The sequence below is a fragment of the Danio rerio genome, chromosome 14 (assembly GCF_049306965.1).
Source record: "Danio rerio strain Tuebingen ecotype United States chromosome 14, GRCz12tu, whole genome shotgun sequence".
NCBI lineage: Eukaryota > Metazoa > Chordata > Actinopteri > Cypriniformes > Danionidae > Danio > Danio rerio.
In genome coordinates this window covers 8,190,188-8,215,000 of record NC_133189.1, presented here as the reverse complement: position 1 = coordinate 8,215,000, position 24,813 = coordinate 8,190,188, and positions in this window count along the sequence as shown.

Sequence of the window (24,813 nt, the reverse complement as noted above, 5' to 3'; positions counted from 1 at the left end):
CGTTGTAGGAAATATTAGCCATTGGAGCAATGTTTCCCAACCCTGTTCCTAGAGCCACACCAACAGTACATATTTTGGATGTCTCCTTTATCTGACCCATTAACTTCACGTTTTGGAGCCTCTTCTAATGATCTGATGAGTTGATTTAACTGTGTTTGCTTAGAGTAAAGGTGAAAATGTGTACTGTTGGTGTGTCTTCACGAGCAGGGTTGAGAAACACTGCGTTAGAGTGTATATATCTGCACCAAAGAGAGAAATCAAACATAAAGACAGTCCACTTGTGAACAGTAAAGTGAAAAGCATTCCATAAAGTCACATTTGCTATAAACATTAGGGAGGAGTGTAAATACTGCAGTAATGACAGAGTTAAATGTGTCCAGATGAAGAAAAAAACAGACGAAAAATCATTTGATCACATCAATATTTATGTATTTTTACACATTTATTCACACGTTTGCATTACTGAGAGCAGAAAAAGGAGACGGGCTGCACTGGTAAGCTGTATAATATTATATTGTTTAATTAAAATAAAGGATCAACAAATAATCTGTTTGACAGTCTTTACAAGTGAAGAAATTATCTACACAAAATATTAATTCCCTTTTAGAAAAATACTACAAACTATAAAAAACTATTTATGAAAATACTCAAATAACAGACAAATCCAAATGATGTATAATGTCTCTGACACCACCTGTAGTCCTATTTAGCACTTTGATAGCAACCGTCTTTTAAAAGAAGCATAACCGTTTTAAAAAAATCAAGAGTGTGACTGATGTGTTTTATGTCGTAGATTAAAACGTGAAAGTATCTTGAGTTTGTGTCACCCACAAACCTTATTTAAGAGATTTATCCTATTCAAAATACCCACTGACTTTGGGACGAATGAAGCAGAACTGCTAAAATGCTAACCTGCCTCTGGGTTTTTGCATACAAATTAACGTCATAGTTCCTCCACTCTATTCACGTCCAATGTATTGTGGGCTATATTAGTGGTTAAAGTATGGACGGTTCAATACTTTGAATTTTTACCAGAAATAGTAAACTTTTCGGGAATCTTTGGCATACTCTTTTAACAATACTTTGGTTGGGGACATATGTAACAGTGGCCAGCTAGTAAACGCTGTGCAGGTAAATCCTACTCGTCTGACCTCTAAATGTGCTCTAGCGACAAATGCTAGAGGCCATGGTCTTTAGCCTCTATTTTTGGTCGCCTGTTTGATCCCAGCCCGGAGCGGGTTGGGTGGTGTAGGACCGGCGGGGTTACATTGGTGCCGTGACCCGGACAGGAGTGAGGTTTAGGGGGACGAGTGTAGCAGAGGCCAGCTAGTGCTGTGCAGGTAAACCTCACTCCTCTGACCTCTATAGGTGCTCTAGCGACAGATGCTAGAGGCCATGGTCTTTAGCCTTCCTGGTGGAGCAACCGACTTCCATGCGAAAGGTTGCGGGTTTGATACCAGCTTGAAGCGGTTTGGGTGGCGTAGGACCGGTGGGGTTACACATACTTATTCTTTTTAATACTATTTAGAATGGGGATGACGTGGTGGTGCAGTAGATAGTGCTGTCACCCCACAGCAAGAAGGTCGCTGGTTTGAGCCTCGGCTGGGTCAGTTGGTATTTCTGTGTGGAGTTTGCATGTTGTCCCCGGTTCGTGTGGGTTTCCTTCGGGTCTTTCGGTTTCCCCCACTAATCCAAAGACATGCGACACGGGTGAATTGGGTAAGCTAAAATTGTCCGTAGTGTATGTGTGTGAATGAGAATGTATAGGTGTTCCCCAGTGATAGCTTGCAGCTGGAAGGGCATCCGCTGCGTAAAACAATGCTGAATAAGTTGGCGGTACATTCCGCTGTGGCGGCCCCAGAATAATAAAGGGACTAAGCCGAAAGGAAAACGAATGAATGAATGTATTTAAGATGGATAGTATGTGAATTGTGACAGCATTTGTCAGCACTTGAAATTCCTATACCAGGAATGGTTGACCATCTGGCTAACTTTGAAATATACTCGATTAAGCACATAAATCTGAAGTATAAAAAAATATATATACTGTTTAGCGTGATGTAAATTGGGATGAAGCGTCTGATTTTTCCTCTCCATCCTTTATATATTGCTGCCAGTCTCCATGTCCCCCTTTCCCAGTCTTTCTCTATCCTGATTCAGGTATGAGGGACAGTGGAGATGGACGTGTGTATGTGTGTGCGCTGACAGTTGATTGGATTACAGAAGGATGCGTTTGTAATCGGGGGTATTATCTCCGTCCGTCTTGTGCATTAGGGAGCATTAGCTCTCCTGGGACGGGCTGGAGGAGGGAGATGCGCTGCGGGGCTACTGTACACCGAATCTGCCCTCCTGCTATCAGTCTCCCTCCATCCGCCCCGCGGGACCTGCAGATATCAGCCATTACTGTCAGCCTCGCCTGCCTCTAATTGGTCCAGATAGTAGCCCGTCGCCGCGGAGGGAGGGGTTTTGGATTCGATTAAGAGTTTTGATATGCCGTTTCTAAATTTTTAATGACCAGTAACTGAAAAACAATGCAGCACATTAAACTGAAGGCAACTGAGTGGAAAGAAAAGCTCAGAGAAATGATTAGACAGTGGACAACTGCAGAACGCTTATGGCCCTCTGGTGCAAATCACAAGTGTTTTAAGAGAATTTTTTATGGTCGCGCTGGGAGTTTACTGAACTCGTAAAGTCTTTACCGAAACTAGTGAGCTGCCTTGCTGTCTGCTGATTATATAGACAAGATTCCTAACTGGAAAAGACAGATAAGTGACTTATTTTGTCGTGTGCTTTCCTACAATTCATTCTCAATTGATTTCCGATGATTGCGGCTGGATGGGTGTCCACTGTGTAAAACATATGCCAGAGGAGTCGGTGGTTCATTCCGCTGTGGTTAATCAGGGATCAGGCCAAAGGAAAATAAATGAATGATTTTAAAGGCTCACATCAGAATATTAGAGCATTTGTTTGCAGAAAACGAGAGTAGACCATTATAAAATATTCCACATTTTCCCACCTAAAAATTAGTGATGTGCGGATCGATACCAAAATATCGATATCACCGATACCAGCTTTGTGTGTTTGAGAATCGATTATCTTATCATAATATTGATATTTCAGTAATTTGGAGCAAACATGTAGTTTACTGGAAATCGAAATACAGTAGAAGGTAACCACAATTACCCTAGTTTATCTGTATTGTGCCAACTTAGTCGGAACTACTTGTTCTTCCGCCTGCCAAGTCATGTGCACAATATGGCACTGTATAACTGCAGAGCACGCAAGCTAGCCACTCAGTCCGCTGGCACATGCAGTTCAGTCACGCTGTCTTTGGATATGGGTGACCGCAAGCAAAGTTTTGTGTGGAGCTACTTCACTTCCATAAACTCAAACAATGCTGTTTGTGACCGGTGTAACAAAACAGTGAGGTACTGAGGCAATACCACAAACCTAATAAATGACCTACATATAAATCACAAAACAGAATAAGACTATGTCATGACTAGGTGGTCAGAGGAGGAGGAAAGGAAAGGCATAGGTGCTGCTGGGGCAAGACAGACATCGCTTAGGTGCAGCAGGCAGGCACTATCCAGGTACAGAGGAAGAAAATGTGGCAATGTGGCTGTACTTGGAGGGGCTTGGGTTTTTGTGACAATTATAAAACAAAAGAAAAAGGTTAAAAATATTCAAGGGGACCGGATTAACATGTCACTAAACTAAAAGGTGTGAAGGTTTATTATATTAAGATGTTCAGGCATGCGCTATATGGTGTGATATACAAGATATGCATGCTCAGATGCTGTGATTAAATATGTAAGTTGGCTCTTTTTTGTATGATAGTCCCTCACAGTGGCCAGAGGTATACTGAGTCATTCTTCGTCCAGAATAATGGTCTGGTCACTATGTGATGCTGGTGGAGGAAATCGTTTGCTGACTTGCTCCTCCAAAACACCATAAAGTGGCTCGATAATATTTAGTTCTGGTGACTGTGCAGGCCATGAGAGATGTTCAACTCACTTTTATGTTTATCAAACCACTCTGTCACCAGTCTTGTTGAATATTGGAGCATTATCATCCTGATACACGGCACTGCCTTCAGGGTACAACGTTTGAGCCATTGTGTGCACATGATCTTCCAGAATTGTCCAGTAGTCCTTGGTAGTGACCATCTAGCACAAGTATTGGGCCTATATAGGGAACGCCATGATATTGCAGCCCAAACCATCACTGATTCACCCTCATGCTTCTCTCTGGGCATGCAACAGTCTGGGTGCTATGCTCTTTGGGGCTTCTCCACACCATAACTCTTTTAGAAGTGGGAAAGACAGTGAAGGTGGACTCATTAGAGAACAGTAAATGTTTCAATTGTCCACAGCCCAAGATTTTCGCTGCTGGCACCATTGAAACTGAAGTTAGGCATTGGTGGAAATAGAAGAGATGAGGTGAACATTTCTGTAGTGAGTTGGCCAGCTGTGGTTTTATGACTTTTGGATACAATCCCTTTCAGACAGCTTTCCTTTTGCATCCACAGATACTCCTGTTGGATGTGGTATGCTGACTGACATTGGCTCTTGAAACTTTCTGTCTTGGTCAGATGTGCCAGTAAGATGCACAACAACAATTTATACACTGTGCACTGCAATATTTTAAGCAAAGCTGTGCTATTAAGCTGCGGTCACACTGGGATTTTCCTCCCATCGACTTCCATTCATACGCATGCGAATGCGTCAGACCGGAAACGCAGGGTCATGCATAAAGTTTTGCAGGTTGCTGAGGTGCAAAGTTCAAGCTTGGTGAACTCTGACCTACGAAATTGCATCACTTGACTGTGTGAGACCAATTGAGGATCAAAACATGACCTCTCCGGACAGAAATTAAAAACATGGAGCAATCGCTCGCTTTTTTAATGTCTAATAACCTTGTTTAATCTCGCTCCTTTTCGCAGCGCCACAATATAGCATGCTCAAACTCTAACGTGACCGCAGCTTTACTCTGTGCTAATTAAACCTTCACACTATGCTCTTACTGGTGGAATGTGCAATCAGTGAAGATTGACCACCAGGTTGGTCAAATTTAGCCATCAAAACTTTAACACTAAATTGATCAGTGTTTCAGTTTCATTGTAAAAACCCCTGTATATTACTATAGCCTATATAGACCATGTGGAAGGACGTAAACAATAACAATAGTCCTAATGTATTTCCTCTATTACATTTGGAATTTCCATAGCTTCCAAGATTCTAAAAAAGTCCACATATTGATAAACAATGCAGCCGTTTAAACATTGAGATATGCCCAAACTAGCAGTTTACTTATAATCTAATGAGAATTAGTTGACATGTAGATGCAATGTAATTTAAATTCAACAAATAGACCATCAAAATAAAGTGTGACCGAAAATTAACCAAGCAATGTCCAGCAATATACAATTTAAACAGATGAGCTACGGTTGCTGTTGTAAAATCGTTCCATTGTAGTCAATGTAGTTGTCAAAACTACATTTTTGACTGGAGAAAAACATCACAGCACACCCCAACACATCTCATGTCCTTCCAATGTCCATCTCCAGTCTTTGCTCAAGTTTTGTCTCTGTTTTTACATTGTTTATAACCACGTCCTCTTCTTATCATTGAAACAGCCATCAAGGAAATTAGTGTCATGCCAATCTTTTACATTTTAACACAACAGTAATGAGGCAGGTCACTTGCGATTTTGTTCCTGATTTGAAAAATGTCAAATTGCAATTTCAGAGATAATTTTTCGAGATTTTAGGAATCCCTCATTTATTTATATAGTAAGTTGGTTTTGGATGAACTGCCTGAGGGTGCTACAAGTATGGCCGCCGAGTGAACAGACTTTCCTAAAGGGATTTTGAAGTATTCCACTTTCAAAAGTGAGTGTACTGCACTGCATTCTGGGATTGCATTGTCTTTGAACTGTGTGATCGCAGTTTCCTCTGATCTCAGTCAGTGAACTCAAAAAATAAACAAAAAAATGTCTTGTTTTGCTGCCTGCCTTTCCTACAGTCTTTGCATTGGTAGCATTAAACTGCTGTCTGTGTGTGAAGCCAGCAAAGCTGTTGTTGATGTTGGCCAGACTGCAGCACATTAACTTTTACATTCAGTCTTCTATTTTACCATTTCACTTTCACTCTATCTAAATCTATGACTGACACTGGTGTTTAATCTGAATTCCAGTTAGCATCATGTAAAGATGCTGTCCTGTAAACCCTGTCCAATACAGAAGACTGACAAGGAGAAAAAGAAGATGTGCTTTTTAAAGCTTTATTTGTGCCAGCCTGAAAGAAAAAAAGCGGAATAATGTTCAATCAGCGCTGTCTTTCTGTAGACGTTCGTCAGTAGATTCGGCCTTCATTTATTCAACAAAGCTGGAGCGCAAAGCCAATACGCTAACAATGTGCAAAAGAGCTACAACATCTCTTCAATAATGAACGGCCTTGAGAACATCTGAAGCTCATATTCTTCATCTCGCTGCGCAACCCGTCTTTCCGGACTGCTTTGTGCTCGCTTTTCCCTGAGCGTTTCTCTGTTTGTTTGTGGATGCGTGTTTGTGCATGGAGTGTGTTTGAATGGGCCTTGCTTGTGCTTGTTGGTGTATGTGTGGATCTTGAGTGTGTCAACAAAAACACTGAAAATCAATGGAGAACTACATACTGTGTAAATACATGGCAAAAAAGGAATAGTAAAGAGTGCACAGATAAATGAAGTAAGTAAATTAATTGATAGATGGATTAACTAACTAATTAATTAATTAATTAATTAATTAATTAATTAATTAATATTTAAATAAAATGATGATCATTTTAAGTGAACTTATTGAAATACACACATAAATAAAATATTATAAATAAATAAATACATAAATATGAACATACATAATCTTCAGAGGCGGACATGCCAGTAAAGCAAGGTAAGCAGCCGCTTAGGGCCCTGGGGAATTAGGGGCTCCCAATCAATGCCAAGGAGCCTATATTAATCATATAATGTTAGCTCCTTCATACATTTTCTTTCTTGTGTTATAATCTGTCTATAACTGTTAAGATTTAAACATTATTACTTTTCTCAAACCCGGGGGCCCCCATGAATAATGGAATGGTCCTTCTGTACTGCACATGTGCAAGGTGCGAGCGCTTCAATCAAAGACAATGCCAGCCAAACTTTGTAACTTTATAGACTCTCCTAATGCCAATTTAAAAAAAAAAAAAAAAAAAGACTAGCAAATGTTTTTAGATGTCACTAAAGATTTTTAGAGACTCTAGTGAGTCCATGCTGTACCGTTCCTAACGTTACTCTTCGTAACAAGCTAGTGTCAGCTTCAGCCCTAGAGCACCCGTCAGTGTCGGCTCCAGCCCCAGAGCACCCGCCAGTGTCGGCTCCAGCCCCAGATCGCCCGCCAGTGTCGGCTCCAGCTCCAGAGCATCCGCCAGTGTCAACTCCAGCCCCAGAGTGCCCGACAATGCCGACTCCAGCGCCAGAGCGCAACCCTCTAAGGGCCTACTCACACTATGCCATCCGTACCGTGCCCAGGCCCGTTTCCCGGATCGTTTGAGAAGTGTGAGTGCGCTGAATCGCGCTCAAGCACGGTTCACTTGGCCAGCCCTGGCCTGGTTGGAAGAGGTGTGCCTGAGCGCGGTACACTTGGGCTTTGGCGCGGTACGCTTGTGTGTGAGTGCAAAACGCGCCAAAGCCCGCAACCGAAAGCGAGACGTGACTTTTAAGGGACTGTTTGATATGGATTTATTAATCATTCTTACTGTTCAATGAACACAAACTGCCGTAGTTTATTAAAGACGCAAACTCCTCACAGCACGCCAGCTGCGCGCCTTCAGCAGACCTCCTCATTCCTGCAGCACGAGAGCTTAATGATTGTTTATGAGCGCCAAAAGTGGCGGATCTGTTCGGCGAAATATCTGACTGCATGTCACCGCATCCCTAAGGACTATTTGGCGAAATATTTAAAGGCATATCAAACGACTGAAACGATATAACTAGAGAAATCTCCACTGTGCTACTGAGTGAGAGCGTATGGCAAGCTGTTTTAGCATTTAAACCTTGTTCTGACTATCCATAAATATATATATATAGAGATATCTCTAATTATATTTTGACTAGTCATAATTATAATTCGACTAGTCAGAATGACAATTAGAGATATCTGCAATTACAATTGTACTAGTACGAAATCAGATTGGAGATATCTGCAAATATATTATGACTAGTCATATTCCTCCATTGACTTCCATTGAAAAATATTTGCAGATATCTCTAAATGAGTTTTGACTCGTCAAAAATCCAATTCAAGATATCTACAACTGTAATTCGACTATTAGTAAATTAATTAGAGATCTTCAAATATATTTGTAAATATCTCTAAATATGATGAATTAAAGACATCTCCAAATGTATTATGACTAGTAAAATCTCAGAGATATCTCTAATTACAATTGTGACTAGTCAGAATTCATTTAGAGATATCTGCAAATATTTTTAAATGGAAGTCAATGGAGGAATATATTTGCAGATATCTCCAATCTGATTTCGCACTAGTACAATTGTAATTGCAGATATCTCTAATTGTTATTCTGACTAGTCGAATTATAATTATGACTAGTCAAAATATAATTAGAAATATCTCTAAATACATTGATGGATAGTCAAAACAAAGTATTAAATGTTAAAACGGCTTGCCATATGCCAAAGAGAGCGCTTCTGAACAGCGCAGCAGCGATGACGTAAGCGTGCCGAGGCCCGATATGGTGTGAGCGCGGGCCGTCGGGAGAGACGGGAGGGGGGACAAGCGTGCTTTGGCCTGGTTCGAGGCAACTGTACCTAGTGTGAGTACGGCCTAAGACGCTTTGCCCTGCCTGCACCACCCAGATGCTTTGCCCTGCCTGCCCCACCCAGGCGCCTTGCCCTGCTTGAACCATCTACCACCACCCCACTTCCTGCAGGCCTTCAGCCTTGCTGTACCTGTCCGATACTCCTGGGTCGTCCCTCCTGCTTCTCCCTCATGTGTCCCTCTGTCACCCTGGACAGTTTCTCTGGCTCCACCCTGGTCCCCTGCCTGGTCTCTGACCCATTGGTCCTGACTTGGACTGTCCCTCCTTATCCTCCCTGGTCATGCCCTCTCATCCCTCCCTTGTTAGTCTTGTTGGGTCTGACTTGGCCCCCCTCCCTCCACCCTTCAGGATTTGTTGCATGTTCACTTCCCTGTCTTGTGTTGTCTGTTGATGTTGCCTGTTTTGTTTCTGTTCTGTGGTGTTTCTTGTCTGTCTTGTACCATGTTGGATGTTCTCTTTAGGGATGCCAGGTGGCAGATGCACGCTCTTGACGTGGTGTGTTTGTTGTTTTGTTGGCTAGTCAAAGTTTCGGTTGGCACTGTGATCGGAACGTGCATGTCGCACGTGTGAGCGCACGGTAAGACTCATGTCTTGCATTCTGTTTGTGTTGTCTAAGCACGTGGCTTGTTGTTTTACATTGTGTTTACAAAGTGCTTTAGTGTTGTCATGTGAACACGCGGTTAATGAGTTCTCTCATTGGTTGCGTGTTCTTGTCTTGTTTTTTGTGACCACATGGCTTGTGTTGTTTGTGTGTCATGTGCTCTCCTGTCTATTGTCTAGTCCCACACTCCTTGTTAACCCAGTATTAGTTTATTGTGTTTACCTGCTTGTGTGTTAATTATTTCTGCTTATATTCCCTTCATGTCTGCTGTCCTGTGCCAGTTCATCCTCATTTATTTCCTTGTGCTATCCTGTCTTTCAGCCCTGATCCAGCCTGCCCAGTCAAGTTTTTTTGTTTAGTTAATTTTGTTTTCCCCTCGGGTTGTTTTTGTTGCCTTTTATGTTTTATTTTATAATACACCCATATTGAGTTACTGCATTTGAGTGCTACTCCTGACCGTGACAGGAATAGTATGCGGTTCATTCCACTGTGGCGAGCACTGATAAATAAGGGACTAAGATGAAGGTAAATGAATGATTGAATAATTTACTTATAATAACTAATATTGATTAATTTAAACAAAATGTATAAAAAACATTTAAATGATAAAGAAACCAATTAATTTATAAATCAATTAAAATTTTATCATTTTTATTTATTTAATTTTATTTAATTAAGAACTTTCTCATTTTTCATGTATTTATAATTATGTTTGGCAGTGTTTTGTTAAAGTAAAGGGGTCATTTATAAATAAAATTAATTATTATTATTATCAATATTATTATTATTAAATATACAGACAGACGGACGGACGGACAGATAAATAGATACACTAAGCTCCAGCGCTTACTGCATACAAAGCCAATGCGTCAAAAAATGTGTGTGCGTGTGCAGGTATTTACGCCTTATAGGGACCAAATATATCAACAAGAACAGCGATATACATCCAAATCATATCACATATCATCCAGAATGAAATACTTAGAAAATGTAAAACATGTTTTTTGTGAGGGTTGAGTAACTTGAGTAGCGGGAACAGAATACACAGTTTGTACAGTAAAAATCATCATGTTTATGGGAAAACCCCCATAACAAAAAAGATAAAAAACACATTTTAACCAATGTGTGTGTGTTTGTGTGTGTAAATGATGAGTGTGCGCTCCTCTATGTACGCTGGCATGTCATAATACAGCTGATACTCAGGCTATTAACTTGTTGACACTTTGGGGTCAGTTTGACAGAGGCCTAATGCTCAGTGTGACAGACTGGAACCTCTTCATTATCCCCAATGTAATGGTCTCATCGCTGAGGGCTTTCTTCTCTTCTTTTTCTCTCTTCTCTCTCTCTCTCTCTGTCCTTTTCCTCTTTCCTCATTTGCAGCCCGGCTCTCCCTCTTTTCCTTCACCTGTACGTTCCTCATCCCTCATTCATGTCTGCTCCTCTTGCTCTGCATCCTGTCCTGCTCCTCTGGCCTTCATTATTCACCCTCCATCTTTCATTGCTGTCCTTTGGCTCATCACTTCATCTTTTACTCTCTTTCTTCTCTCTTGCTTGTTCGGTTTTCACCCCTCCTCTGCTCATCTATGCTTTATTCTGTCTGCAGAGTCTGAGAGAATCTCTCAAAACACATAGAGAGGAAGACAAAAGTTGTTTTTTTCTGCCTCCAAAATTATATAAAAGCTGTTTGGTTGAATTGATAAATTACAGTACGCTAGCAGAGACATAAATCAGTGTAATATGTGGCTTTCTGAAATTTTTGATACGTATTGGTCGAATATGACATTCCAAGTTATATCACGTCAGGGATAAAGTACATCCAGAGGTCATCACAGATTAAATCTCTTTGCATAAAACTGAATTCTGGGAAAAACAACTGTTCTAGATTTACTTATCCTGCTTATTGTAAGGATACTTGCCACAAAGCATAAGCATTAGACATAAAATATTGTTCTGAGCCGTTATAGTTAATTCTTTAAATAAAATGCAAAGCTGACAGAAACGAAAACAGCTGATGGGGTTTACACTAACCTGTGCATTATTTAGCCACAAGACTGTGCCTTACTACAGTGGCCAGGAAGTGCAAAACAACATTACCAAGTGTAAAACACTTTTTCAAAGCTTGACACAAATTTACAATTTAAAAAAAACTTTTTTACGATTGAAAAAAATCAATCGTAAAAATTTTTACGATTTTTTACGTAAAAAACTAAATTTACGTTTAAATTTTACGTAAAAATCGTAAAATTTTTACGATTTTAACCAATCGTTTGGTTAAAAACGATTTAACCAAGGACGAAACAAATTTACATTTTAGAAAAAAAATTAACAAGACGCAAAACACTTTTATTATTCCCGGAACAAATTTACAATGACAGATTCCTTACGGAAAGAGAATGTACCACACACCGGAAGTGAAACAGATAGGAGTGTTGTTGTCGTTGGTGGTGAGCGCGGTAAATTCGTGTTGTGGAGTACATGGCGTAAATACAGTTTATGGTTACCGAACATGGACTGCGGTCTAGGGTTGTTTTGCCCGCTTTGTGACAAACACATGAGCAGTTTAACACGGTTTTGCTTTACGTGTAGTTAGTGTTTAGAGTTTCTGAAGGACGCGGACCAGAGGGAAACACCAGACATACTGCATCAATGTGTTCAATATTTTAACGAGGGCCACTCGTACTCTGTAATCATGGACATGATGTCAAGTCTACATGGTGTAAACATCTGGAGGACTTTTAAAAGTAAACTGAATGAAGCCGGGGGCGAAGTTGTGGCGCAGTAGGTAGTGCTATCATCTCACAGCAAGACGCTGGTTCAAGCCTCGGCTCAGTTGGTGTTTCTGTGTGGAGTTTGCATGTTCTCCCTGGGTTCGCGTGGGTTTCCTCCGGGTGCTCCGGTTTCCCCCACAGTCCAAAGACATGCGGTTCAAGTGAATTGGGTAGGTTAAATTGTCCGTAGTGTGTGTGTTTGTGTGTGTGTGGATGTTTCCCAGAGATGGGTTGCGGCTGGAAGGGCATCCGCTGCGTAAAAACTTGCTGGATAAGTTGGTGGTTCATCCTGCTGTGGCGAACCCGGATTAATAAAGGGACTAAGCCAACAAGAAAATGAATGAATGAAGTCGGTGTTACGGTTTAACTGGTGTCCGTGTTAACTGTTGCCCCTTTCCAAATGTACACTATTCAAGTTGGCAGATTCGTCACTTTTTCACAGCAACAAAACATGCACATACCAAATAAATATTCTTATTACTTGGTGTCGGTGTCATTATAAACATTATAAAAATATATTTTAATATTTGTGTGGCAAAACAGTATATAACTAAAATCTATGTAAAAAAATAACTATACCCTAATGAAAAAAACAGCTTAAACCAGCCTAGGCTGGTTGGCTGGTTTTAGCTGATCGACCAGGCAGGTTTTAGAGGGTTTTTGGCCAGTTCCAGGCTGGTTTCCAGCCATTTCCAGTCTGGTCTTAGCTGGTCAGGCTGGGAGATGACCAGCTAAAACCAGCTTGACCAGCCTAGCCAGGCTGGGAGCCCAGCCAAAACTTGACCAGCCTGGTTTAAGCTGGATTTAGCTGGTCATTTTCCAGCCTGACCAGCTAAGATCAGGCTAGAAATGGCTGGAAACCAGCCTGGAAATGGCAAAAACCCCTCTAAAACTAGCCTGGTCAACCAGGTAAAACCAGCCAACCAGCCTAGGCTGGTTTACTTTTCAGCAGGGTAATTTACATGTCATCAACGGGATTCAAACCCAAGTCAAAAGAATCAGCATGAGTATCAATCGACATATCTGAGTTAATCAGGACTACATGTTGAGGTCAGTTTTTATATTTTTTATCAGTCAACATATTTGGTTGTGGACTCATGCTATCTTGTTTCCACGTACTCACGTTTACATGTTTCTACAAACTCTTACGCTAATATTTTCTCAGAATAGCTCCAAATGACAAAAAAGATATTTTATCGCAGTCAAACCATGATTTTCATAGTTGTAGACTCATGTTAACCTGTGCTTTGGACTCGTGTTAACCTGTGTCTACAAAGTCACACACAAGAACATTTCGCGTCACTTCCGGTGTGTGGTGGGTTCCCTTTCCAGAAGGAATCTGTAATTGTAAATTTGTTTTGGGACTAGTAAAAGTGTTTTGCGTCTTGTTAATTTTTTTCTAAAATGTAAATTTGTTTCGTCCTGTGTAAATCGTTTTTACTATGTAATTGTGTCTTATGATAGGTAAAAATGCTTTCCAAAATGTACATTTGTCTTGAGTTTCACACTTTGTAATGTTGTTTTGCTTTTCCCGGCCACCATACCAAGCAGTCAAAAACACAGAGCTGACAGAAACAAAATCAGATGAATAGAACAAAGACTAACATGTGCATTATTCATTCACAAGAGGTGCCAAACAGACAAGCAGATACATATGAATGTGAATGTAAATATATGGATCTGGACGTATTCACTGACAGTCAAGGTGATTCGAAGTTCCCTTATGAGACTGTGTTACTTAGTGGTTGTTATCTTGATATAACATAGCTTGGAATGTTGCGACTGACCAATCAGAATCAAGTATGTCAGACAGCCATGTGTAATAATTTCATAACAACCACTGAAACTAATAACACAGACTCATCTGGGTATACGAATCATCTTGACCTTTAGTGAACATGTTCATATGCATATTTATGGGCTTATCTATCATGCCGCTGCATTCAGCCATTTATTTTCTGTCAGTTTCATGCTTAATTAAAGAGTTAATAAATTATTACAGGTCAGATCGATGCTTTGTGTCTAATTGTTTCATTTTGTGGCAAGTATAGCTGTGTGATGTGGAATAATGTACTTCTTTTACACTAAATAAAGCCTTAAAGTCTTATTATACAACAGTCTTAGGCTGATAAGCCGGGCTTTATTCTGTGAGAGCAACTGACTAGATGTAGCCTACATGATCCCTCACATAAAACATTATACAAGGACTTTAGTTAACAAAAGAGGAAGTTCTGTACTTTTTAAATCGTATTAAATAAAATTAAATATATTTGAAAATAAATAAATGAATTAATTCAATCTCCCAAATCAATGTTGAATCCAAGTGTGTGTGTGTGTGTGTGTGTGTGTGTGTGTGTTTTATTTTACAGTCAAATATTGCAATATTGCTATTTTCTTTTGTAATTTCATGACACAAATAGTTTTATAATAATACAATGACTACAATAATAACAATAACAGTCATCATCGTGTCTGTAATGAGAGTTGAGTTGCAACAGAGGTGAAGTTCCAGATGCAGTTTTATTTCAGCAAACTGGTAGTAAGACAGGCAGGGTCAACAGGAGCAAATGGTACAACATGGCTAATCCTATATGAACCAGAAACACAGGCAAATGGTCAGAACAGGCGGCAAAACAACATAACAGAAAACAATCAAGGGTCCACAAAAATAAAAGGTAACACAAGTACGCTAGGAATTGCTCACAATAACCAAGACTCAGCACAGATAGTCCATATTGATAGACTATCAGATTAGTCCTGAACAGCTTTAGCTGTGTGAGTTTGCAATCAGGGGGAATCTGGGCCAGGTGTGTGAGTGAAGTGCATGATGGGAACTGTAGTTCATTAAAGTTTTCTAGTTCTCTAGCAATCTGCAAATGCTAGAACGCTGGTGATTGTGACAATCAAATTGACATACTGTATATTTTTCCAAATTATTTTGAGCCAAAATGTGTAGTTTTAAAACTGAAAATCAAAATGTAATATTTGTATTTTGTTAGCGCACATATCTGTATTTAGTTTGGTGAAAATTTATTCATTTTCTTTTTGGCTTAGTCCCTTTATTCATCAGGTCACCACACATCAACACGGGGAGAACATGCAAACTCCACACAGAAATGTCAATGATGGTGATCGTGCTACCCACTGCGCCACCATGATGCTTGTTTGATGAACAAACCATCGGAAAAAAAGTTTGTTTTAATAATCTTTAATAAAAATCGAACCATTTGCTTCCACTTTGGAATGGAAGTCCTTCTCCGATTATGTCAGTTTGACAGATTGAGTGAAATATGCTTAGCCACGCCCAATCAATCGTTAGTTTGCTGCAAGTGAAGGCCTGAAATTAAACCCTGCCTTCTACTTAATATTCAGTTTCAGTAGAAAATACATCATCATGCTGAGATAAAATCTTGCTGAAACTTAAGTTTCACACACTTTTACCCAAAGGTATGGGACTTTTTATTATTTATTCTCCTGATAATTCATTTTACTGTTTATATAATTGTCATTGCAATTTTTGTCATACACAAAATGCAGTTTTTTACGGCCAAAGATGAAAGGCTTTTGGAAGAAGTTTTTTGCTTCTCACAATTTATTCTGATTCAGTCTTTTATTCAAGAATTATTTAATATATTGAGCTAATTGAATTTTTGTTTTTATTTTGGTAAATTAGGATTAGAAAATCCATGTCAAAACCATTATGGTAATGATAATTGGGTGGGAACATGTTCTTAAATGTCATGGAAACAACATCAGAAAGACTCAATGGTTCCTTAAAAATAGGCTTCATTTCCATTTTCCAAAATATGGTTTTGTTTTGCTCTCAGGCTGAAGTGTGATGTGGACATGTTTTGGTGATATTTTCCCTCTCATTTTTCTCTTTCCATCTAGGAAATGCTCACTTACAGTAACCAATGCTCAGCAACAATGTTCATGTGTTGTGTTTATAGTCCATCTGATTAATCCTGAACAGCTTCAGTTGTGTATTTGCAATCAGGGGGAATTTTGTCCAGGTGTGTGAGTGGTGTGGATGATGGGATCTGTAGTTCGTTAAAGTTTTTTAGTTCTCCAGTTATTTGCAAATGCTATATCACTGGTAATCGACAATCATATTGACAAACTGTATATTTTTCCAAGTTATTTTAAGCCAAAATGTGTAGTTTTAAAACTGAAAATCAAAATGTAACATTTATATTTTGTTAGCCCACATACCTGTGGTTGGTGTGGTGAAAATCATTAATTTTCTTTTTGGCTTAGTCTCTTTATTCATCAGGGGCCGCCACACATGCAAACGGGGAGAACATTCAAACTCCACACAGAAATGCTCACTGATCCAGCTGGGGCTTGAACTAGTGACTTTCTTGCTGTGAGGTGATCGTGCTACCCACTGCGCCACCATGACGCTTGTTTGGTGAACAAATCAACAAAGAAGAAAGTTTGTTTTAATAATCTTCAAAATCAAACCATTTGCTTCCACTTTGGAATGGCAGTCTTTCTCCGATTATGTCAGTTTGACAGATTGAGTGAAATATGCTTAGCCACGCCCAATCAATCGTTAGTTTGCTGCAAGTGAAGGCCTGAAATTAAACCCTGCCTCCTTCTTAATATTCAGTTTCAGTAGAAAATACATAATCATGCTGAAATAAAATCTTGCTGAAACTTCAGTTTTACACACTTTTACCCAAAGGTATGGGACTTTTTATTTATTTATTCTCATGATAATTAATTTTATTATTTATTTAATTGTCATTGCAATTTTGTCATACACAAAATGCAGTTTTTACTGTCAAAGAAGGGAGGCTTTTGGAAAAATTTGTTTTAATTTTCTTAATTTATTATGATTCAAAACAGTCTTTTATTCATGAGTCATTTAATATATTGAGCTAATTGATTTTTAGTTTTTATTTTGGTAAATTAGTATTAGAAAATCAATGTCAGCACCATTATGATAATGATTTTTCGGTTAGAACATGTTCCTAATTGTCATGGAAACAACATCAGAATACTAAAGACTCAATGGTTCATTAAAAATAGGCTTCATTTCCATTTTCCAAAATATGGTTTTGTTTTGCTCTCAGGCTGAAGTGTGATGTGGACATGTTTTGGTGATATTTCCCTGCTCATTCTCTCTCTCTCTCTCTCTTTCTACCACCCCGACTGTGTCTGCGATTTTGACCCGCCTCCGTTTCCACCTTCTTTTCCCTTTCAATTTGTATTCCTCCTCTCCGCGTCCCTCCTCTTCTCTAATTCTCTCCTCTTCTGCCCTCCCTCTATTTTTTCCACTTTATTACTTTCTTCGATTATCCACTCCTATCTTCCCCACTCAATACTTTCATTTCATGCTCCTCTCCTCTAATCTTTCACCCAATTTCTCCCTGGTTCGCTCGTGTCTTCCTGTTTTCTCTGTTTTAGGAGGGCGTCCCATGTTCTCCTCTGTCTCTCTTTCACAGTCCTCTCAGGTTTTTCTCAGTTCATTTTCATCTTTCCTCTCTCTGGCAGCAGCTCCTCACTCTTCACCAGCACAGGTCAAACCACAAGTACATTTCACCCATATAGTGAAACAATAAATTATAGACATTGAGCCCTGATTTTTTTAAAAAATGTAAACAATAATGTTAGTTTCTTCCAAACTCAGCACTATTATACAAAAGAAGATATTTTTTGTAGCTGTGGAATTTCAACGAAATATGTTTTAAATGTCACCATGATTACAAAATTGGCAGTTGAATTGAATTGAATTTTTTTTATGAAATATTTCGTCTTCGTTATACACTCTACTTTATTAGGTACACCTGTCCAACTTCTGTTTAACACAAACTTCTAATTAGCCAATCACATGGCAGCAACTTAATGTATTAAGGAATGTAGACATGGTCAAGATGATCGGCTGCAGATCAAACCGAGCATCAGAATGAGGAAGAAAGGTGATTTTAGTGGCTTTGAACGTGGCATGGTTGTTGGTGGCAGACGGGCTGGTCTTTCAGAAAATGCTGATCTACTGGGATTTTCATACACAACTATCTCTAGGGTTTACAGAGAATGGTCCAAAGAAGAGAAAATATCCAGTGAGCGGTAGTTCTGTGGGTGCAAATGCCTTGGTGATGGTAGGGTCAGAATTTGTAGTCAACAGCATGAAAACATGGATTCATCCTGCCTTGTACTGTATCAACGGTTCAGGCTGGAGATAGTGGTGTGATGGTGTGGGAGATATTTTCTTGGCACACTTTGGGTCAATTATTACCAATTGAGCATTGTGTCAATGCCGCAGTATTGTTGCTGAGCATGTCCATCCCTTTAATACCACAGTGTTGTCAGAACCCGGGTTTGAACTTTGCCCTCTTTCTTTTCTGACAGCGTTTTCTATCTTTCCTTACTGACAACATTCTAATTTGTCTCCAAATTGCTGTGTAACTTTACTCAGCTGATCGTCTTTTACAATTAGTAGCCTCACATGTTACTGCCAGCTGCCTTTCATTTCTGCTAATTGCTGCTCCTATATCTGAGGGTGTTTCGCTTCTCCTTTTGTCAGAGTGTTGGATTTCTTACAGCCTTCTTGTCGGTCTGTTGTATTATCATTGTGTTCTCTGTCCAGTTCCCTGGATCCATCCCGGATTTGGTCTGCCCTACTGGAGAGCTGATCTTTTGCGTTGCCTTTGCCCTTCTCCTGCATTACCAGGCCTGGACCAAAAACTAACTTTATTTTTTGATTGAAATTTAGCCCACTCCTGATTTTTCTTTTTCATGTGGTGCTACTAATTTTGTTGGTATTTTTCCTGTACTGTTGAACATTGCCTGTGGTCCAGTTTTCAGTTTATTTTTTACTAAAGTTCAAGATCTGCTCTGGGATCTCAGCAAGCGCTGAGTCACTTTCTTTTTGCTTACTTTATTAAAAAACCCTATTGAATTGAACTCCTCTGCTTTTGGGTCCTTTATACAGACACACCTGACAGAACACTCTGACCAGTATGGACCCAGCGGAGGATTCGTCTGTATTGTCTGCAATGGAGTTTCAAGGAACCATGCTAGGCCGCCATGAGCAGGAGCTGACTTCAGCACGTCGTACAGTGGAAATGTTGGCCTCCCGGGTAGCTGAGCTCTCTGATCAGCTCCATAGTCTCCAGTTCCAGCAGGGGTTAGGGCCATCCACAACTACTCGCATCCCTCAACTGGAGCCCAGGGTTAACAACCCACCAGTCTACTCGGGTGAGCCTTCTAATTGTCGATCTTTCCTCACCCAGTGTGAAGTTGTGTTTTCTCTTCAACCTCAGACTTATGCTTCGGAGAGAACCAAAGTGGCTTTCATTATTTCTCTCCTTGCTGGTCGGGCCCGAGACTGGGGGGCAGCAGTCTGGGAGGCTGAAGATGTGTGTTGTCTTGACTTTCATCGGTTCAAGGAGGAGATGATCAAAACGTTTGATAGGTCTGTGTTCGGAAAGGAAGCGTCTCGACTGCTGGCAGCTCTCCAACAGGGTAGACGCTCTGTGGCAGACTATGCCATTGAATTCCGCACACTTGCAGCAACCAGCGAGTGGAATCAAGCGGCATTGTCAGCTCGATTCTTGGATGGTTTGACAGACATAATCAAAGATGAAATTTATGCTCGTGATCCCCCAGAGCGTTTTGATGAACTAGTCTCCCTGGCCATTCGGCTGGATCATCGTTTTGACCTTAGACGTCGTGTTTTAAAGGGCTCACGACCAGAAGCCACTGAGTTGCCTCCTGCTGCCCAATTGAAGTTTGGTCCAACTGAGCCTGAACCCATGCAGGTGGGCAGACTTCGCCTTACTGCAGAGGAGAAACAACGACGATTGTCTAAAGGGCTGTGTCTCTACTGTGGCGGGCAGGGTCATGTTGCTTCACTTTGCCCAGTAAAAGCCAGTGCTCGCCAGTAATCAGGAGAGTTCTGGCGAGCGGCACTTTCATCTCCTCATCCCTCTGCTCCCGCACCCTACTGCCTGTCATGGTGTCCATCAAGAATGTCCTCCATTCATGCTCTGCGCTTGTGGATTCAGGTGCCGAGGGCAACTTCATGGACTCGACATGGGCTCATCTTAAAGGGGTTCACATCCAGCCTCTAGTGGATCCCGTGTCTGTCTCCACACTGGATGGCCGTGAGCTAGCTGTCATCTCCCACATCACTGTGCCGGTGAGTCTGGTCACTTCTGGCAACCACCGGGAGGAATTGGTGTTTTACCTTTTTGAGTCACCAGCTACCCCCATAGTGTTGGGCCATCCATGGCTATCTTTACATAATCCACACATTAACTGGGCAGAGAACACTATTATAACTTGGAAATCTTCTTGTCATGCTAATTGTCTTGTGTCAGCACCTTTGCCTTCTTCTGTTTCTTCTGTTTCTGTTTTGCAGGAGGAGGATGTTGATCTCTCCCGGGTTCCAGGGGTTTACCACGATCTGCGCATGGTTTTCAGTCGATCCCGAGCTGCATCTCTCCCCCCCCACCGGCCGTATGATTGTGCTATTAACCTCCTACCTGGTACCTCACCTCCTCGAGGGCGGCTCTTCTCTTTGTCAGCCCCAGAACGAGCGACCATGGAGAAGTATTTGTCTGATTCTCTGGCAGCCGGCATCATCCGCTCCTCCTCATCTCCGGCCGGAGCAGGGTTCTTCTTTGTGAAAAAGAAAGACGGCTCCTTGCGTCCCTGCATTGATTATCGAGGGCTCAATGACATAACCATTAAAAACAGGTACCCCCTTCCTCTAATGTCAACAGCCTTCGAAATCCTGCAGGGAGCAAGGGTTTTCACAAAGTTGGACCTGCGCAACGCGTACCATTTGGTCCGGATTAGGGAGGGCGATGAGTGGAAGACCGCCTTTAACACCCCCACTGGGCACTTTGAATATTTAGTTCTTCCCTTTGGGCTGTCCAATGCCCCAGCTGTCTTCCAGGCACTCGTCAATGATGTGCTGAGAGACATGATAAACAAATTTGTTTTTGTGTACCTGGATGACATTCTCATCTTTTCTCCCTCTCTCCAGGTGCACATCCAGCACGTCAGACGAGTGTTGCAGAGGCTGCTGGAGAATCAGTTATTTGTCAAAGCAGAGAAATGCCTTTTTCATGCCCAGTCAGTTCCGTTCTTGGGTTCCATAATTTCGGTGGAGGGCATTCGAATGGATCCAGAAAAGGTAAGAGCTGTCTCCGACTGGCCGGTTCCTGGCTCACGCAAAGCTCTACAACAATTCTTGGGCTTTGCGAATTTCTATAGGCGTTTCATTCGCAACTACAGCCAGGTAGCGGCCCCTCTGACAGCATTAACCTCCACCAAATCTCATTTTTGCTGGTCTATAGCTGCTCAGGCAGCTTTTAGAGAATTAAAGTCTCGATTTACAACTGCGCCAATCCTTGTCCTACCTGACCCAGCACGACAATTTGTGGTGGAGGTTGATGCATCAGAGGTGGGTGTCGGAGCAGTTCTTTCTCAGATATGCCCTAAAGACAATAAATTGCACCCTTGTGCTTACTATTCTCACCGTTTGTCTCCTGCAGAGCGGAACTACGACATCGGTAACCGGGAACTGCTGGCAGTGCGGCTGGCTTTGGGGGAGTGGCGTCATTGGCTGGAGGGGGCAGCTGAACCTTTTGTGGTATGGACCGACCACAGGAATCTGGAGTATATTCAGACAGCCAAGAGGCTGAACTCCCGACAGGCTCGCTGGGCATTGTTCTTTGGGCGCTTTAATTTTACTCTTTCTTACAGACCTGGTTCTAAGAATGGTAAACCAGATGCCTTGTCACGATGCTTTGGCACTCCGTATGGCAATCCCCACCCTGATACCATTTTGCCCAGGGGCCATGTGGTGGGGGCTGTTATCTGGGGTGTTGAGGGCCTTGTCAGGCGAGCCTTAGCCAAAGTCCAGGTGCCCAAGGGATGTCCGGTGGGTCTGTTGTATGTTCCTGTGTCGGCCCGAGCAGCTGTCCTTCGGTGGGGTCATTCCTCCAGGTTCGCTTGCAATCCAGGCATAAGGAGGTCGCTGGCTGCCGTTCGTCAGCGCTTTTGGTGGCCAGCCATGGTGGAGGACATCCGCCGGTTTGTGGGTGCATGCTCTGTCTGTGCTCAAAATAAATCCTCTAATTCTCGTCCCGTTGGTCTGCTTCATCCTCTCCCCATTCCCTCCCGCCCCTGGTCACATATTGCCATGGATTTTGTCACTGGTCTCCCTCCATCCGATGGCAATACTGTGATCCTCACTGTGGTGGACCGCTTTTCCAAGGCGGTCCACTTCATTCCCCTCCCCAAACTTCCATCTGCTAGGGAGATGGCCCGGGTGGTCGTGGACCATGTCTTCCGGATTCATGGTCTTCCGGAGGATGTGGTCTCTGACAGGGGGCCCCAGTTCATTTCCCACTTTTGGAGGGAGTTCTGCCGACAGATTGGTTCTACTGCTAGTCTGTCGTCAGGATTCCATCCACAGACCAACGGCCAGACTGAGCGTGCAAACCAGGATCTTGGGCGGATGCTCCGATGCCTGGCTTCCCATAACCCCTCTTCCTGGAGTCAGCAGTTGGTGTGGGCAGAATATGCTCACAACTCGTTGCCGGTGTCGTCGACTGGGCTGTCTCCTTTCATGTGTTGTCTTGGTTACCAACCCCCTGTGTTTCCTTCCCAGGTGGCCGATGCTGCCGTTCCCTCGGTCCAAGCATTTATTCAACGCTGCCGCCGCACCTGGAAAAGGGCCAGGCAGGCACTGTTGCGGACCAGGGAACGCACCAAGAGAACTGCTGACCGCCACCGAGCTGATGCACCCAAATATGTCTGTGGTCAAAAGGTGTGGCTCTCCACTAAGGACCTGCCACTTCGGGTCCCTGCTCGTAAATTGGCACCCCGATTCATTGGACCATGCCTCATTACCAAGGTGATCAGTCCGGTGGCGGTGCGGCTTCGGCTACCCCGGAGTCTACGCCGTGTCCACCCTGTTTTCCATGTTTCTTGTGTCAAACCTGTCTTGCGTTCTCCCCACTCCCCCCTTTCTTCTACACCCTCTCCTCCTCCTCCCCTGATGGTTGAAGGCTCTCCAGCCTTCACCGTCAGAAAGATTCTTAATTCAAGGAGGCGAGGTAGAGGTTTTCAATATCTAGTAGATTGGGAGGGGTACGGTCCAGAAGAGAGATGTTGGGTCCCAGCTCGGGACATTCTGGACCATGCGCTCATTGAGGAATTCCACCATCGGCAGTTGCCTCAAATCTCGGGTACGCCGGGAGGCGTTCCTGGGGAGAGGGGTACTGTCAGAACCCGGGTTTGAACTTTGCCCTCTTTCTTTTCTGACAGCGTTTTCTATCTTTCCTTACTGACAACATTCTAATTTGTCTCCAAATTGCTGTGTAACTTTACTCAGCTGATCGTCTTTTACAATTAGTAGCCTCACATGTTACTGCCAGCTGCCTTTCATTTCTGCTAATTGCTGCTCCTATATCTGAGGGTGTTTCGCTTCTCCTTTTGTCAGAGTGTTGGATTTCTTACAGCCTTCTTGTCGGTCTGTTGTATTATCATTGTGTTCTCTGTCCAGTTCCCTGGATCCATCCCGGATTTGGTCTGCCCTACTGGAGAGCTGATCTTTTGCGTTGCCTTTGCCCTTCTCCTGCATTACCAGGCCTGGACCAAAAACTAACTTTATTTTTTGATTGAAATTTAGCCCACTCCTGATTTTTCTTTTTCATGTGGTGCTACTAATTTTGTTGGTATTTTTCCTGTACTGTTGAACATTGCCTGTGGTCCAGTTTTCAGTTTATTTTTTACTAAAGTTCAAGATCTGCTCTGGGATCTCAGCAAGCGCTGAGTCACTTTCTTTTTGCTTACTTTATTAAAAAACCCTATTGAATTGAACTCCTCTGCTTTTGGGTCCTTTATACAGACACACCTGACAAGTGTACCCATCTTTTGTTGGCTACTTCCAGGAGGGTTAACGTGGCATGTCATGAAGCGCGAATCATCTCAGACTGGTTTCTTGAACATGACTATGAGTTCAGTATACTCAAATGGCCTCCACAGACAACAGATCTCTATCCAATTGATCACCTTAGGGACGTGCTGGAATGGGAGATTTGCATCATGGATGTGTAGCCGACTATGCTATCATGACAATATGGACCAAAATCTCTGAGGAATATTTCCAGTACCTTGTTGAATCTATGCCACAAAGGATTAGGGCAATTCTGAAGGAAAAAAATGGGTCCAACCTGGTACCAGTAAGGTGTACCTAAGAGGTAGGTGAGTGTACATTATTAAAAATGTAATATATTTTTCATATTTGTTTGATTTCTCATGATTGTTTATTTGGTCAGTGAAAACATTCATATTTGAAAATATCATTTCAATATTAGAACAGTTTGGTTTTGACTAGCTTCCGATGCAATTAAAAAACTTACAGCATTAATGCAATGTTGCGTGCCGAAATTAAAATTCTGGGCTGAATTTTGGCTGAAAAGCAGAAATACAGTTTCTCCAAATTATTGTTAATATGTATTTAGAGAAAAAAAAAGAGAGAGAGAGAGAGAGAGAGAAGTGCTATCAAATCACTGATTCACTGATTTTGGCACTCTAAAGCGGCTCCAGGCTAAGACTAT